Source organism: Sus scrofa, unplaced genomic scaffold (genome assembly GCF_000003025.6).
Source record: "Sus scrofa isolate TJ Tabasco breed Duroc unplaced genomic scaffold, Sscrofa11.1 Contig2461, whole genome shotgun sequence".
Taxonomy (NCBI): domain Eukaryota; kingdom Metazoa; phylum Chordata; class Mammalia; order Artiodactyla; family Suidae; genus Sus; species Sus scrofa.
This window is the reverse complement of record NW_018085098.1, coordinates 9,062-25,242: the sequence shown is the minus strand read 5'-3', so window position 1 is coordinate 25,242 and position 16,181 is coordinate 9,062. Positions and strand designations below refer to the sequence as shown.

The following is a 16,181-nucleotide window of genomic DNA, read 5'->3' as shown; positions in this document are numbered from 1 at the left end:
ATTGATTTCTTCTTTGATCTTTATAATTTCCTTCCTTCTGCTGACTTTAGGCCTTTTTTGTTCTTCTTTTTCTAATTCGTTTAGGTGGAGGGTTAAGTTGTCAATTTGGGATCTTTCTTCTTTTTTGAGAAAGGCCTGGATTGCTATAAATTTCCCTCTGAGCACTGCTTTCGCAGCATCCCATAGATTTTGAGAGGTTGTGTCTTCATTATCATTTGTTTCAAGGTAGTTTTTAATTTCCTTCTTGATTTGCTCATTGACCCATTGGTTTTTTAGTAGCATGTTGTTTAGTCTCCATGGAGTAGGTTTTTTCTCTTTGCTTTTCCCATGGTTGATTTCTAATTTCATGGCATTGTGGTCAGAGAAGATACTTGAGATAATTTCTATGCTCCTAAATTTATTGAGATTCGCTTTGTGTCCAATATGTGGTCGATTCTTGAGAATGTTCCATGAGCATTTGAGAAGAATGTGTATTCTGCTTTTTTGGATGTAGTGTCCTGAAGATATCAATGAAGTCTAACTTTTCCATTGTTTCCTTTAGGATCTCTGTTGCTTTAATGGTTTTCTGTCTAGAGGATCTGTCCATTGATGTGAGGGGGATATTTAGGTCTCCTACTATGATTGTATTCTCATCAATATCTCCCTTTAGGTCTGTTAATATTTGTTGTATGTATCTGGATACTCCTGTATTTGGGCATATATGTTGATGATAGTAACATCCTCTCCTTGCATGTATCCCTTAATCAAAAACAGGGCAACCACAAACCAAAACCAAATATTGCATTTGCAAAAAATGAAAAAAAAATACACTCAAGCGGATAATAACAGGAGACCATCCAACCAAAAAAAAAAAAAAAAAAAGTAAGAAAGGAAGAATGGAGAACCATAGAATCAACTGGAACACGAGGTTCAAATGGCAATAAATAATCATCTATCAATTATCACCTTAAATGTCAATGGGCTGAATGCCCCAATCAAAAGCCACAGAGTGGCTGAGTGGATAAAAAGGCAAAAACCTTCAATATGCTGCCTACAAGAAACTCACCTTAGGACAAAAGATACATATAGATTGAAAGTGAAAGGGTGGGGAAAAATATTTCACACCAATAGACATGACAGAAAAGCAGGAGTCGCAATGCTCATATCAGACAAAATAGACTTTAAAACAAAAGACATAAAGAAAGACAAAGAAGGACTCTCTCTCTTTTTCTTTTGTTCTACCCAGTTATGTCAAGGGTTTCTTGCCCTTTTTGGAGGTTTAAGTTCTTCTGCCAGCATTCATTGATGTTCTGTGCATTTTTTACACGTAGATATGTGTTTTTTGGTGTCTTTGTGGGAGAAGGTGAGTGTGACCTCTTAATCCTTGGCCATATTGCTCCACCTCTCCCCCTCTTTCTGTCTTTTCTTTTCCTTTTCCTTGCACTCCCATTTGGCTAGTTTGTCCCTCTTCTTTGGCTTGTCCTATTCCTTCTTCCTCTGGGATCATCCCAAAGTGTCTTGCCAGTTTTCCAGCACTTGGGACATCTTCCACATTGGTCTGGAGCAGAGATTTGCCAGAACCAATGTTCATCATGACCGCAGCTGAATCATCCTTCTCACATGCTTTATTGTCTTTGTCTGTCACATCAGCATATGTGGCCAGGGGCAGCTTTCCTCTGCTTCTCCTCTTCTGACACTATCCTGGGCTTCATCATGATCTGCTTCTTCAATGAGGGTGGCAATGGCCTGGACTTTATCTTCTCTTTCACTTTGGTAACACACATGTTCCTTGCAGATGTTAAGAAGGGATTCTATTTCCAGGGAAGTAGAGAGGATACTCTGCAGAACATCCAGCTTCTTTTCTTCCTAATCCTCCTGCAGGACACCCATGATACAGGTGACTTAAATGGCTCTGTCCACTCCCATTGCCTCTAACTGTCCTCCAGTAAGGATCCAAAGCTGCTGCCTGCTCCAAAGCTCTTTTTGGAGGCCAATATGGCCACTTTACTGGGCACCACATTGGAGACAGGGTCCTGCCAGCCAACATCATACTTTTTTTTTTTGGGCTTCCCCCACTGCATATGGAAGGGGAAGAATCAGAACTACAGCTGTAGCCTATGCCATAGCTCACGGCAACGCTAAATCCAAGCCACTGAACAGGGCCAAGGATCAAACCTGCATCTTCAGGGATACCAGTTGGGTGCAATTCCACTGAGTCATAATGGGAACTCCCATACTTTTTTTTTTTACTATGGCTTTGTGACATCATTTCAGGTTGGGAGCAGGATACCTCTAGGTTTATTGTTCCTTCTCAAGATGGCTTTGGCTATAGGGACTTTTTGTGATCCCATACAAAGTTTAGGATTATTTCTTCTAGATCTGTGAAAAATGTCATTGGTGTTTTGATAGAGATGGCATTGAATCTATAAGTTGCTTTGAGTAGTATGGAAATTTTAACAATATTAATTCTTCTAATTAATGAGCACAATATGCTATTCCATTTATTTTTTGTTTTCAATTTCTCTTCTCATTGTCTCATAGTTTTCATTGTACATATCCTTCACCTCCTTGATTGAGGTTTTCCAAGTTATTTTATTATTTTCATGTAGTTTTTAAATTAAATTTCTTTTTTGATTTGTCTTTCTAATAGTTGTGTTTAGAAATGCAACAGTTTCTATTAATTTTTTTTGCAACTTTACTGAATTCATTTATTAGTTCAATTAGTTATTTAAGGTAGTCTTTGGGATTTTCTATATAGACTATCATGTCATCTACAAATAGTGACTATTTTACTTCTGTTTTTCCGATTTGGATGCACTTTATTTCTTTCCTAACCTAACTGCTGTGGCTACTTCTTCCAATACTATGTTGAATAAAAGTGGTGAGATTGGCATCCTTGTCTTGTTACTCATTTTAGAGGAAAAACTTTTAGCTTTTCACCTTTGAGTATGATGTTAACTGTAGGCTAGTCAAATATGGCATTTATTTGTTGATGTATGTTCTGGTTATACTTACTTTCTTGAGAGTTCTTTCATAAATGGTATTGAATTGTAAATGTTTTAAATATTTTCTGAATTTGTCGAGGTGATCATATGGTTTTTATCCTTTGTTTTGTTAAGTGGTCTATCATATTGAAGTTTTATCAACACTAAACCATTCTTGCATCACTAGAATGAATTCGCCTTGATTATGTCGTGTGACCCTTTTCATGTATTTTTGAACTTGGCTTGCTAGTATTTTGTTGACAATTTTTGCATCTATGTTCAAGGGATATTGGCCTATAATTTCTTTTTGTCATGTCTTTGTCTGGTTTTTATTCAAGGTTTTGACTCTCTGAAATTAGTTTGGATGTTGTCCTTCCTCTTCAATTTTTGGGATAGTTTGAGAAGGCTAGGCACTAATTATTCTTTAAATGTTTAGCAGAATTAACTGGTGAAACCATATGGAATTGGGCTTTTGTATTTCAGGAATTTTTATTATTGATTTGATTTTTTATTAGTGATGAATCTGTTCAGATTTTCTGTTTCTTCATGATTCAGTCTTGGAAGATTATATGTTTCTAGCAATTTACCCATTTCTTCTGAGCTGTATCAATTGTTGGAATATAGTTTTTATAGTATTCTCTGATGATGCTTTGTATTTCTGTGATGTCATTTGTAATTTCCCCTTCTTTGTGTCTATTTTATTTATTTGGGATCTCTCTTTTTTCCTTGGTGAGTCTGGCTGAAGGTTTGTCAATTTTACTTATCTTTTCAAGCAAACAACTCTTAGTTTCATTGATCTTTTCTATGGTTTTCTTAGTCATTATTTCATTTATTTCCACTATGCCCTTTATTTCCTCTTCTAATATCTTTAAGCTTTGCCTATTCTTTTTTTTGTTTCTTGAAATGTACATTTTTATTTTTTATCTGATATTTTTCTAATTTCTTGAGGTAGGCCTATTTGGTTGTGAAACTCCCTCTCAGAACTCTTTTCTGCATCCCATAGGTTTTGAAGGTGTGTGTCCATTTTTGTTGGTTTCTGGATATTTTTTAATTTCCTCTTGATTTCTTTACTGACCCATTGATTGTTAATTAACTTGTTATTTAGTCTCCAGGTTTTAGTATTTCTTCTAGTTTTCTTACTATGGTTTATGTCTAGTCTCATACTTTTGTGGTCAGAAAAAAATGCTTAATATGATTTCTGTCTTCTTATATTTATTGAGATTAGTATTTTCGCCTAACATTGTGATATATTCTGAAGAACATTTCCTGTGTACTTGAAAAAAAATTGTATTCTACATCTTTTTTATGTAAAGCTCTCTATATATCTGTTAAGTCCATCTTGTCTGATGTGTTATTTAAGGTCAGAGTTTATTGGGGTATTAAGCTCCTTTACTATTATTGTACTGTTATATATTTCTCCCTCAATTAGCATTAATATTTGCTTTATATATTTAGGTTCTCCCATGTTGAGGGAATAAGTGTAAACATATATCTTCTTGTTAGATTTACCTCTTTATCATTATATATTATCCTTTTGTCCTTTATGATAGTCTTTGTTTTAAAGCTTATTTTATCTTTTATGAGTATTTCTACCCCACTTTTTTTTTTTTTTTTGCTTCCCATTTGCATGGACTATCTTTTTCAACCATTTCACTTTCACTCTTTGTATATCTTAAGATCCAAGGTGAGTCTTTTGCAGGCAGGTATAGGTAGGTCTTTTTATTTATTTTGTAATTTAATCCATTCAACTATATGTAAAAGATAACCTATATCTTTGGTTTGGAACATTTAGTCCATTTATGTTTAGTTAATGATAATGCACTTCTTGCCATTTTGTTAATTATTTTCTGGTTTTATTGTAGTTCTCTTTTTAAGTTATTCTGCTACTTTTGTCTTTTAAGCATCATACTTGCCTCTTAAGTGGCTGAGCCACTTATACTATATCTTTGACTTTTCTAGTGAGATTTTTGTTTCATCTATTTCTTAATTTCTAGTTGTGACCTTTTCTTTTCCTCTTAAAGAAGACACTTTAACATTTCTTGTGTGAGTAGTGATGAACTTTAGTTTTTTCCTGTGTGAGAAAGTATGTGACCTTCAATTCTGAAAAATATCCTATTCAACATAGTTGAAAGAATATTCTAGGTTGTAGGCTTTTTATCCTTTCAAACTTTAAATATATCCTGCCACTCCCTTCTGAGAAATCAGCTGATAGCCTTATGGGAATTCCCTTGTACATGATGAGTCATTTCTCTTTTGCTTTCTCTTTTGATCCTCTTTATCTTCATCTTTTACATTTTGACCATAGTATGTCTTGTTTCTCTCTTTCTTTCTACTTGTCTTTTTTTACTAGAGTATTGTTAATTTATAGTGTTGTACCAATTTCTGCTACACACCAAAGTGACTCCCTCATACATATATACACAGTCTTGTCTATCTACTCTTCTGATTGAGTGATTTCCACTAGTCTATAGACAAGATTGCTTATTTGATCTTCTGTATCATCTAAATCTGTTGATTCCTTCTAGTTATTTTTTTATGTTAGTAATTGACTTCTTCAGTTGTGATGGGTACTTTGCTATATTTTCTAAATTTTTGCTAAAGTTCTCAGTAAGCTCCTCCTTTCTTCTCCCAAGGATTGTGAGCATCCTTATGATCCATATTTTTTTAACTCTTTGTCTCCATTGCATTATGGGTTTTCTTTGGGATATTGTTTTCTTATATTACCTGGAACATATTCCTATGTCTCCTCATTTTGCCTGAGTTTTGTTTTTTGTTTCTATAAAATAAAAGAAATAGCTACCTTTCCTGGTTTTGAAGGAGCAGCCTTGTGTGGGAGCATCCCCTGGTTAGACTACTTGTGTCTGGTGGGCTTTGAAGGCTGGCTGGAGTTGGATCAATCCAGGATGAAGAGCATTCTCTCGTGGGTTGCCTTGGTGGGGCCTCCGAAGTTAGATTAGGTGTGGCCAGAGTCAGGCCCTGGATAGTGCTACACCAAAAGCTTCCTTTGAAATGATGGCTAGAGCTGGAGTGGTACAAGACTGGCATAGTCCCTGAGGAGTGATGTGCCCAAGGCCACCTTGGCAAGATGCCTGGAATATAGATGAAGTGTGTATAGGCTGGGAGAGCCCCAGGGGACTAAAAAAAATGATTCCCACTGGCACTTCTGACCTGAGAGAGATCTCTCAATTCATAGCTAACTGTCACTGCTACTTGAGACAGTAAATGGATTTTTTCTCTATAGTTTAGGAGCCTTTAAATTGCTATTTTCACTGTGTCCCAGGTTGGAGAGTCTGAGATTAAGCCCTTCACTTCTGATCCTCTATATTGCAAAACACCACAATGGGGCCAAAGTGGAGGTTCATGTGGACATCGTGTCTACATCTTTCCTACCATTTTCTGTGTAATCCATTTATGTGCAGTAGCTATCAAATCACCACTCAGGTCTTATTCAGGAGGAAATACTCTCTATATAGCTCTATATGTATTGTATTCATAGGTGGAGATGAGCTCAGGAACTTCCTATGCTGCCATTTTGCCTTTCCCCCAGTCAGGAAATACCTTTAGTTGTACACTTCCCTTGGGAGGAATGATGGCCTATGGTACAAATCTTACTAATTTGTGGGGAAGACTAATGGTTGGTTTGTTTATTTAATACCTGAGAAAGAAAAGATTATAAATTTCTTCAGATGGAGTCTAGGAAGAGTATGTGAATGGACTTTTCAGAAAAGACACAGAGAATACCCATGTAAAGACTATTAGAGATAATTCACTATACAGGAACAAGGTGACTTGCTTTTGTAATATAAATCAGTCTCTTTTCTTTCTGCTAGTATAGCTTCATTGCTGTCACTTACTATTCATTATTAACTGGTACTAAACAGTGGCCATAGAAGCATATCTTCAGGTCTCTGCATGGACACAACATGAATTTCCCTCACTGTGAGTGATCTGGCTACCACCATGGTCAAGTACCCAAGCTGCCAGTGCAAAAGGAAAGCTTCAGTACACCTTATGAAGCCAAACATCACCATACGCTAGTAGAATCACAATCTAAATTTTCTGGAAATAGGAACTTGTCTTAACAGTAATATAAATTTATTCTGGGTATTTTTTTTTCTTTCCAACCATAATGCTTCTGCCAGCATTACCATTTATGGACTAATAGAATACTTTTCTGCCTTCTCTGTTCCTATATGGTCTCATACAACTTTGATTCTGGATGCAATATTATAGAAATTGAAGTGTGACAACAGGCCTATACCCATAGAATTCACTAGACTTACTCATGCTCAATAACCAAGAAACATCTCACTGATAGTGTGGTGAAATGTCCCTGTCAATGATCAGGTTTTGTGTCACCTGGGAGGTGAACATCTTGAAAATCTGGGGTGCTGCCTATGTGATGCAGTACATATCTTAAACCAGTGGCCAATATATATTCCCATCTGCTCTATAGCCAACATATATAAACCCAAGGTGTAAAAAGTTCCTCTAACAATAGGGCCAAATTGTTTACTATGGAACTGTATGCTTTCTATTCTTGTGAACTTGGTTTTATAGGTTCAGAGGTCCTAGTGCTCCAGGGAAGAATTTTCCAAAGGGAACAAAGCTAAGACTGACCTCTGACAATTGGACTCCTAATGTCACCCAAAAAGCACATGGAAAAGTTTTTGCCTCTAGCATTTGTGGGGATGAGGGCAAGAGTAAAAGTTAAAGTCCATAAGTATTGAAATATTTCAGAGTTATAAATCATGGCAACAAAATCTTGAGCACAGGATGTTCTATCCTTCTATGTTGATAAACATATGTTGTTTCTTCTTATTCTCTAATGCCTTATTATGAGTCTTTAGGACCACTGTTCTGGTCAAACCAAATAGGTCCCTAGGGATACAGTCCCTTGATATTTATGAACCCTTCTAACCTCCTGTCTTTGCAGTATCATTGGTCACTGTCCTCTAGAGCTATTAGTTAGCTTTATTTACACAAGAGAGAGGCTTTATGGCACCGTGTATTAGAGAACACAGGAAAATCTAAGGCTCTATGAGGAGGCTCTTTTCTTTGTACATGTAAAATAGGAGAACGAGAACAAATTTACCTTTAAGGAGAGTAGCTCTAGTTGCAGACATGATTCTGTTTTGAAACTGCTGTGGATCTGAGTCCTGTCTTCAAGTGCATGAATGTTATCCTAAAGCAGATTAGCTCACTCTGGGGTAAGTAGTTGACCAGGATTGGAGAATACTTTGAAAACAGTTTGACATATTGAAGAAAGTAAGCTGAACTTAACTGATAATGTGAAAGATATTTGGGAAAAATGGATTTATATTGGCTGGAGTTCAGTGCTCTGAAATTTAATGAAAAGGTAAGAAAAATTGGTAACACTTGAAGTTAAGAAAACAAGAATTTTGTAATTTTCTCATTCTCTGAAATTTAACGAAAAGGTAAGAAAAATTGGTAACACATGAAATTAAGAAAACAAGAATTTTGTAATTTTCATCAGTTTTTCAAAAGACATAAAATATGAACTGGTTTTCTTCTGTGAAAAGGGAAGCAAACTTACTAAATGCTTGTAAAATTTTCATGATGGAAGAGTTAAAGATACATAGACTGCATAGAAGATACATAAAAATTCAAATATAAATAAATTATTTCCTTTACAATTGCCAATTTAAAATGTGATGTGGAAAATATAAAAAACAAAATGAAAACTACCAGGAGATCAAATTGGTTCTCCTGCTTTCCTATGTGGTTTATAATTTCAAAGATTGTTATGATTTTTTTCTCTAAATTGTAGTAGAATGCTAAAGTTTTAGATGAAAAAGAAATGCTAAGAGAAAATATAAAAGGAATTGAATTTTGAAACATAGAAGAAGTCTTTAGAAACTGTGGGGTGACTTAAGTTTTTTTAGTATATGCATAAAAATTGAAAAGGATGTTGAAAAATATTTATATGCACACAGTTATAAAAAGAAAAAGAATGGCCATATATTAGGGGAAGCAGATCCTTACTTAGCTATGAAGAAGGAATTTTATACAGTTTGAAAGATAAAACATAGACATTTCAGCTGAAGGAAGTTCTCAATAATTTGGACTGAGAAAGAAACATATGAATAGCGGTTTAGATTTTCAAATCTATGTATGTCTGCAGGTACATTTTAGCTTGATTATTCATAATTTGGAACCATAGCTATCAATGTTTTCTGCATCTGTAAAGAATTAAATATACATGGAGTTCCCGTCGTGGCTCAGTGGTTAATGAATCTGACTAGGAACCATGAGGTTGCGGTTCGTTCCCTGCCTTTGCAGTGGGTTAAGGATCCGCATTGCCATGAGCTGTGGTGTAGGTCGCAAACATGGCTTGGATCCCACATTGCTCTGGCTCTGGTAGGCCAGCGGCTAAGCTCCATTTAGACCCCTAACCTGGGTACCTCCATATGCTGCGGAGCGGCCCTAGAAAAGGCAAAAAGACAAAAAAAATAAATAAATAAATAAAATAAAGAATTAAATATACAGCATTGTTTCTGGAAGATTGTTCAGTTCTGTGTAGGTCAAGAAAACTAATACTATAAAAAGCAAAGAACTGGGCCTTTTATTTTTGCTCTGCACATTTAATTAGTTAAATGATTATAATTAATGTGTTTTTAGAAAAACAATCTAACAACTTTCCTTTTGAGCAACCCAATGTAAAGAGAAAGTGGTTCACAGAAAGGAAATGCATGGACTTGGAAAACAACTTGTGGTTGCCAAGGGGGAGGTGAGGGAGGGGGATGGACTGGGAACTGGGGTTAATAGATGCAAACTATTGCATGGTTTTTATTTTTCAGTTTGTTGATGTGGTGTATCACATGGATAGATTTGTGGATATTGAAGAATTCTTGCATCCCGGGATAAATCCAACTTGATGGTGGTGTATGATCTTTTTAATGTATGCAGTTTGATAAGTTTTTTTGAGATTTTTGCATCAATGATATTAGCCTGTTATTTTATTTTTATGATATCTTTGTCTGGTTTTGGTATCAGGTTAATGGTGATTCATCGAATGAGCTTAGTAGAGTTCCTTCCTCTGGAATTTTCTGGAAATGTTTCAGAAGAAGAAGTGTTAACTCTTCTCTGAATGTTTGGCAGAACTCAGCTGTGAAGCCATCAGGTCCTGGACTTTTGTTTTTTGAAAGACTGTTAATCACATTTTCAATTTCAGTACTTGTGATTGGTCTATTCAGTAGATTGGTCTATTCTATATTTTTCTGGTTCAGTCTTGCTAAGTTGTACCTTTGTGAGAATCTGTCATTTCTTCTAGGTTGTCATTTTATTGGCATACAGTTGCTCATAACTGTCTCTCATGATCCTTTGTATATCTGCTGTGTCAGTTATAACTTCTTTTTCATTTCTAATTTTATTGATTTGAACACCCTCCCTTTTTTTCTTGATGAGTCTGGCTAATGGTTTATCAATTTTGTAGATCTTTTCAAAGAACTACTTTTGGTTTCATTGATCTTCTCAATCAATTTCTTTGTCTCTATGTCATTAATTTCTGCTCCAATCTTTATGATTTCTTTCCTTCTACAAATTTTGGGCTTTGTCTATTCTTCCTTCTCTAGATGTTTAAGGTATAATGTTGGGTTGTTTATTTGCATTTTTTCTTCTTTCCTGAGATAAGATTGTATTGCTATAACTTCCCTCTCAGAACTGCTTTTGCTATGTCCCATAGGTTTTGGATTGTTGTATCTTCATTGTCATTTGCCTCTATGTATCTTTTAATGTCCTCTTTGATTTTATCAATGACCTATTGATTGTTAAGTATCACATTGTTTAGCTTCCACGTGTGTTTGTTTTTGCTGTTGTTTTCTTGTAGTTGATATCTAGTCTCATAACATTGTGATTGGAGTAAACGCTTGAAATAAATTTTTTAAAATTTATCGTCTTGATCTATAGCCCAAGATGTGATCTACCTGGCCTTGTGCACTGAGAAGAAAGTATATTCTGCTGCTTTGGTAAAAGTTCTATAGATATCAGTTAAGACTATTTGGTCTAGTGTATCATTTAAGGCTGTGTTTCCTTGCCTATTTTCTGTCTGTATGATCTGTCATTGCTGTAAGTGGGGTGTTAAAGTCCTCCAGTATTATTGCATTACTGTCAATTTCCCCTTTTATGCTCTTAGTAGTTGCCTTATTTATTGTGCTACTCCTATGCTGGGTGCATATATATTTTAAATTGTTATTTCTTCTCCTCGTATTGATCCTTAATTATCTTCATTGTCTGTTGTGACCTTCTTTACTTTAAAAATCTATTTTGTCTGGTAGGAGTATTACTATCCTGCTTTTCTATAATTTCCATTTGCATGTAGTATTTTCTTCCATCCCCTCACTTTTAGTAAATGTGTCTTCTGTTGACAGCATATATGGGTCTTGCTTTTGAATGCATTCAGCAAGTCTTTTTCTTTTAGTTGGAGTGTTTAATCCATTTACATTCAATGTAGTTGTGAATAAGTATGTGCTTATTGTCATTTACTTAAATTGGAGCATGTACTTGCTGTTTTGAGTCTTTTTTCTTCCCTTCCTCTTTTTGTTCTCTTTTCTTGATATTTGCTGACCGTGTTTAGCATGTTTGGCTTGGTTTTTCTTTTTTATGTGTGTGACCACTATAGTTATTTGACTAGTTTTCCTTATATTTTGATATATCCATCTATGTGTTTGCAGAATTGTTTCATCTTGTTGGTCTTCTTAATTTCAAAAGCATTTTCAACATTCTGCATTTGTCCTCTCCTCTTCACATACTTGCTAGTTTAGATAACATATTTGTCAATGGGATTTCTGCTTTTAAATATCTTTCCTTTACCAGTGAGCTTCTTCATTTTTAATATTCTTATTTATAATTGTGGCTTTTCCTTTTCTACTTAGAGAAGTGATGTAGAGTGGTAGAGTGCCGAATTCTCTTAGCTTTTGCTAGTCTGTGAAGCTTTTGATCTCTCCATCAAATCTGAATGAGAGCTTTGCTGTGTGTATATCTTGTTCTAGATTCCTCCCTTCATCACCTTAAATATATTTTGCCACTCCCTTCTGGCTTGTAGAGTTTCTGCTGAGAGATCAGCTGTTATCCTTAGGGGAATTCCCTTTCATGTGATTTTTTTTTTTTTTTTTTTTTTTTTTTTTTTTTGCTTTTCCTTGTGGCTCTTAATATTTTTTCTTTGAACTAAATTTTTGTCAGTTTTTAGTATGTATCTTGCTGTTTTTCTTCTGGGCTTTTTTATATGGAATTCTCTGTGCTCCTTGATTGAGCATTTCCTTTCCCATATTTGGGAAATTTTTGGTTTAATCTCTTCAAATATTTTCTATGGTCCTTTTTCTCTCTTATATCCTTCTGGAACCCCTATGATGTGAGTGTTGGTACATTTAATGTTTTCCCAGATGGCTCTTAGACTCTCCTCAGTTTTTGTCATTCTTTTATCTTTATTCTTTCTAGCTTTGAGTTCCACCATTCTGTCTTCCACCTCACTTATTCATTCTTCTGCCTCTCTTAACCTGCTGTTGGTTCCTTCTAGATTATTTTTCATTGTAACTATTGCACTATTCTTTTTTGGTATTCAAATCCCTAACTCTTTGTTAAACATTTTTTTAAGTTCTTGATCTGCGTCTCCATTCTTTTTCCAAGATCTAGGGTCATCTTTACTATCATCACTCTGAATTCTTTTTCAGGTAAATTGCCTCTATCCTCATCATTTAGTGGGTTTTGTGTGGTTTTGTCTTGTTCCTTTGTCTGAAAGCTGCTTCTTTGATGTCTCATAATGTCTACCTTTCTGTTTATGGTCCCTTGACAGTTGCTATGTAAAGCAAGGGTCCAGTCTTGGAGTTCTCAGGGGTGGTAGTGTTCCTGTATACTCTTTGCTGGGTAGGATCTAGGGAATGTTATTTGTAGATACAGAAGTTCTGCTGTTCTGCCAGCACTCTCCTTGCTTGGCCACTCTAGGGATCTTTCTCTAAAGCCTCAGGGTGGGGGAGCTTCTCCCTAATTTGTTTACAGGCTCTCTCTGTAGCTTCAGGATGTGTGTTTCTGGCAGTCTCTCCACTTGCCTTGCTGCTGGTAGGAGTACTGCAATCTCTCAATTCCTTGCAGATTGGAATATGGGCTAATGAGCCTCTCCTAGCACCCTTGGTGTGGAAAGAGTGCCACTTAGGTGAGCCCTCACAGGGCCACTGGCAAGAGTTCTGTATCTAGTGCTTTTCTCCATTTGGGCAGCCCACAGCTTCATCAGAGAACAGGCATTAGTAGCCTTCTCACCAGTAATGGGCGCTGCTGCCAGAGATTTTCTGGAACTGCCTTGCTGGATCGAGCTCTTGCAGATTCTCTGAGCAGAGCTGAGATACCTATTGTGTTTTCACTGCTCAAGCAGGCACTGCTTTTGCAGGAAGTGGCACTGCTGCCAGCAGGTTGTTTTTTTGTTTGTTTGTTTGTTTGGTGCTGCTTTGCTGATGCAGCCTCTGTAGATTCTCTGGGAGGAGCCACAGCACCTGTGTTTTCCCTGATCAGCAGTCAGCCTACACTGGCGCCCTCTCTTGGGATGGGTGCTGCCTCTCTGGGCAAAGCTGAGACTCCATGTTTTCCCTGCTCAAGCAGGTTGTTGTTTTTCAGTAAGAGGGTGCTGCTGCCAGCAGCTTTTCTGTCACTGCCATGCTGGTCAGGGCCCCTGGAGATTCTTGGGGTGAGCCAGAAACAAAGCACCTTTGTTTTCCCTGATCTCTGAGGGGATGAGCACTACAACTTCTGGCAGATCTTCTGGCTCATGCTGGGTTCCGCTAGTGCAGGGCACTTACAGGCAGAAACTTTTTTTTTCTGACCCTCTGATTTGTCTAAAGCACAGTTTTACAAGACTGAGACTAGAACACAAATCTTCATCAACTGTGTAACTACAATGAGGGAATATCTTGTGATTCACATAACCCTTCCTTCCTCACTCAAAACCTCACTTTGCCTGCATTAACTCTTGCCTTAAGATATCAACTGATCCATCATAAATATCAGAGCAAAAATAAATGACAGAGAGACAAGGGAAACAATAGAAAGATCAGTGAAACTGAAATGAAAAGATAAAAAAAAATTGATAAACCTTTAGCCAGACTGATTGAGAAAAAAAAGGGAGAGGACTGAAATCAATAAAATCATAAATGAAAAAGGAGAAGTTACAACTGACACCATAGAAATACAAAAGATCATTAGAGACTACTACAACAACTATATGTCAATAAAGTGGAGAACCTAGAAGAAATGGACAAATTCTTAGAAAGGCACAACCTTCCAACACTGAACCAGGAAGAAAAATAAAATATGAACAGACAAATCGCAATTACTAAAATTGAAACTGTGATTCAAAAACTTACAACAAACCAAAGTCCAGAACCGTATGACTTCACAGGCGAATTCCACCAAACATTCAGAGAAGAGTTTACACCTATTCTTTTGAAACTCTTCCAAAATTGCAGAAGGAACACTCCAAGCTCATTCTATGAAGCCACCATTACTGTGATGCCAAAACCAGACAAAGATACTGCAAAAAAAGAGAAAATTACAGGCCGGTATCACTGATAAACATAGATGCAAAGATTCTCAACAAAGTACTAGCAAGGTGAACAATACATTAAAAGAATCATGCCTCATGATCAAATGGTATTTATCCCAAGGGATACAAAGATTCTTCAATATCAATAAATCAATCAGTGTGATACACTATATTAACAAAATGAAAAATAAAAACCATACATTCATCTCAATAGATGCAGAAAAAACTTTTGAAAGAAATTCAACATGAATTTATGATTAAAAACTTTCCAGAAATTCAGCATAGATGGAATATACCTCAACATAAGAAAGGCCATGTATTACAAACCCACAGCTACTATCATATTCAATGGTGAAAAACTGAAATACTTCTCCTAAGATCAGGAACTAGGCAAGGATGACCACTCTCACCACTTTATTCAATGTAATTTTTGAAGTCCTAATCATGACAATCAGAGAAGAAAAAAAATTATTTTTTTATTTTTTAATTTTTTGTCTTTTTGTCTTTACTAGGGCCACACCCGTGGCATATGGAGATTCCTAGGCTGGAGGTCTAATTGCAGCTGTAGCTACTGGCCTATGCCAGAGCCACAGCAACTCAGAATCCAAGCCACATCTGTGACCTACACCATAGCTCATGGCAACACCAGATCCTTAACCCACTGAGCAAGGCCAGGTATCAAACCCACAACCTCGTGCTTCCTAATCTGATTCGTTAACCACTGAGGCAGGATGGTAACTGCAAGAAAAAGAAATTTTAAAATTCCAAATTGGAAAAGAGGAAGTAAAAGTGTCACTGGAGATGGGATTAAGATGGCAGAATGGAAGGACTGGAGCTCAAAATCTCTCCTAAAAACAACTAAATTTACAACTAAATGCTGAGCAGTCTTCAACCAAATGGACCAGAAAATTTCAAAAAGATATCCTACTCCAGAAGACAAAGAGAATGCCAGATCAAGAGGTAGGAGGGGCGATTACATGTTATAAGCAACCCCATACTTCCTGGGTGGGAAGCCCTACAGACTGGGAAAAAAACTATTTCACAGAGACTCACATACAGGAGTGAGAGTTCTGAGCCCCACATCAAACTCCCATGTGTGGGGATCTGGCACTGGGAGAAAGAGCCCCTGGAGCTTCTGCCATTGAAGGCCAGTGGGGCTTGTGTGCAGGAGCTCCATGGTACTGGGGGAAACAGAGACCCCATTCTTAAAAGGTGCACACAGACTTTCATGTGCACTGGGTCCCAGGGCAAAGCAAAGTCTCCATAGGAATCTGTGTCAAACCCAACTGCAGTTATTGAAGGGAAAACAAGGGTGAATGTGGCTTGTGGGGGGGGACATTGGAAGCAAAGCTCTCAGGAATATTCAGCAGCATACCTTTCTCTGGAGGTGGCCATTTTGGGAAAATCTGGAGCCAATCATCAGCACTGAGAAGCCCCCAGGCCAAACAACAATGCAGGTGGGATCACAGCCCCACCCACCAGTAAACAGGCTGCCTAAAGACACCACAGGCCCACAGCCACCTCCAATCCCATCCAGAGACTAAGCCCCACCCACCAGAAGGATAGGAATCAACTCCACCTACCAGTGGGCAGGCATCAGCCCCTCCCATCAGGAAGCCTACAGCAAGACCCCATACTGACTTCAGCCACAAGGGGGGCAAATGCCAGAA

At 36.9% G+C, this 16,181-nt stretch overlaps 1 pseudogene; it reads right to left on the bottom strand.

The window, feature by feature from the left end:
* Nucleotides 1-1,356: 1,356 nt before the first annotated feature.
* Nucleotides 1,357-6,008, bottom strand: LOC100625288 (annotated as a pseudogene).
* Between the last annotated feature and the right edge of the window lie 10,173 nt (nt 6,009-16,181).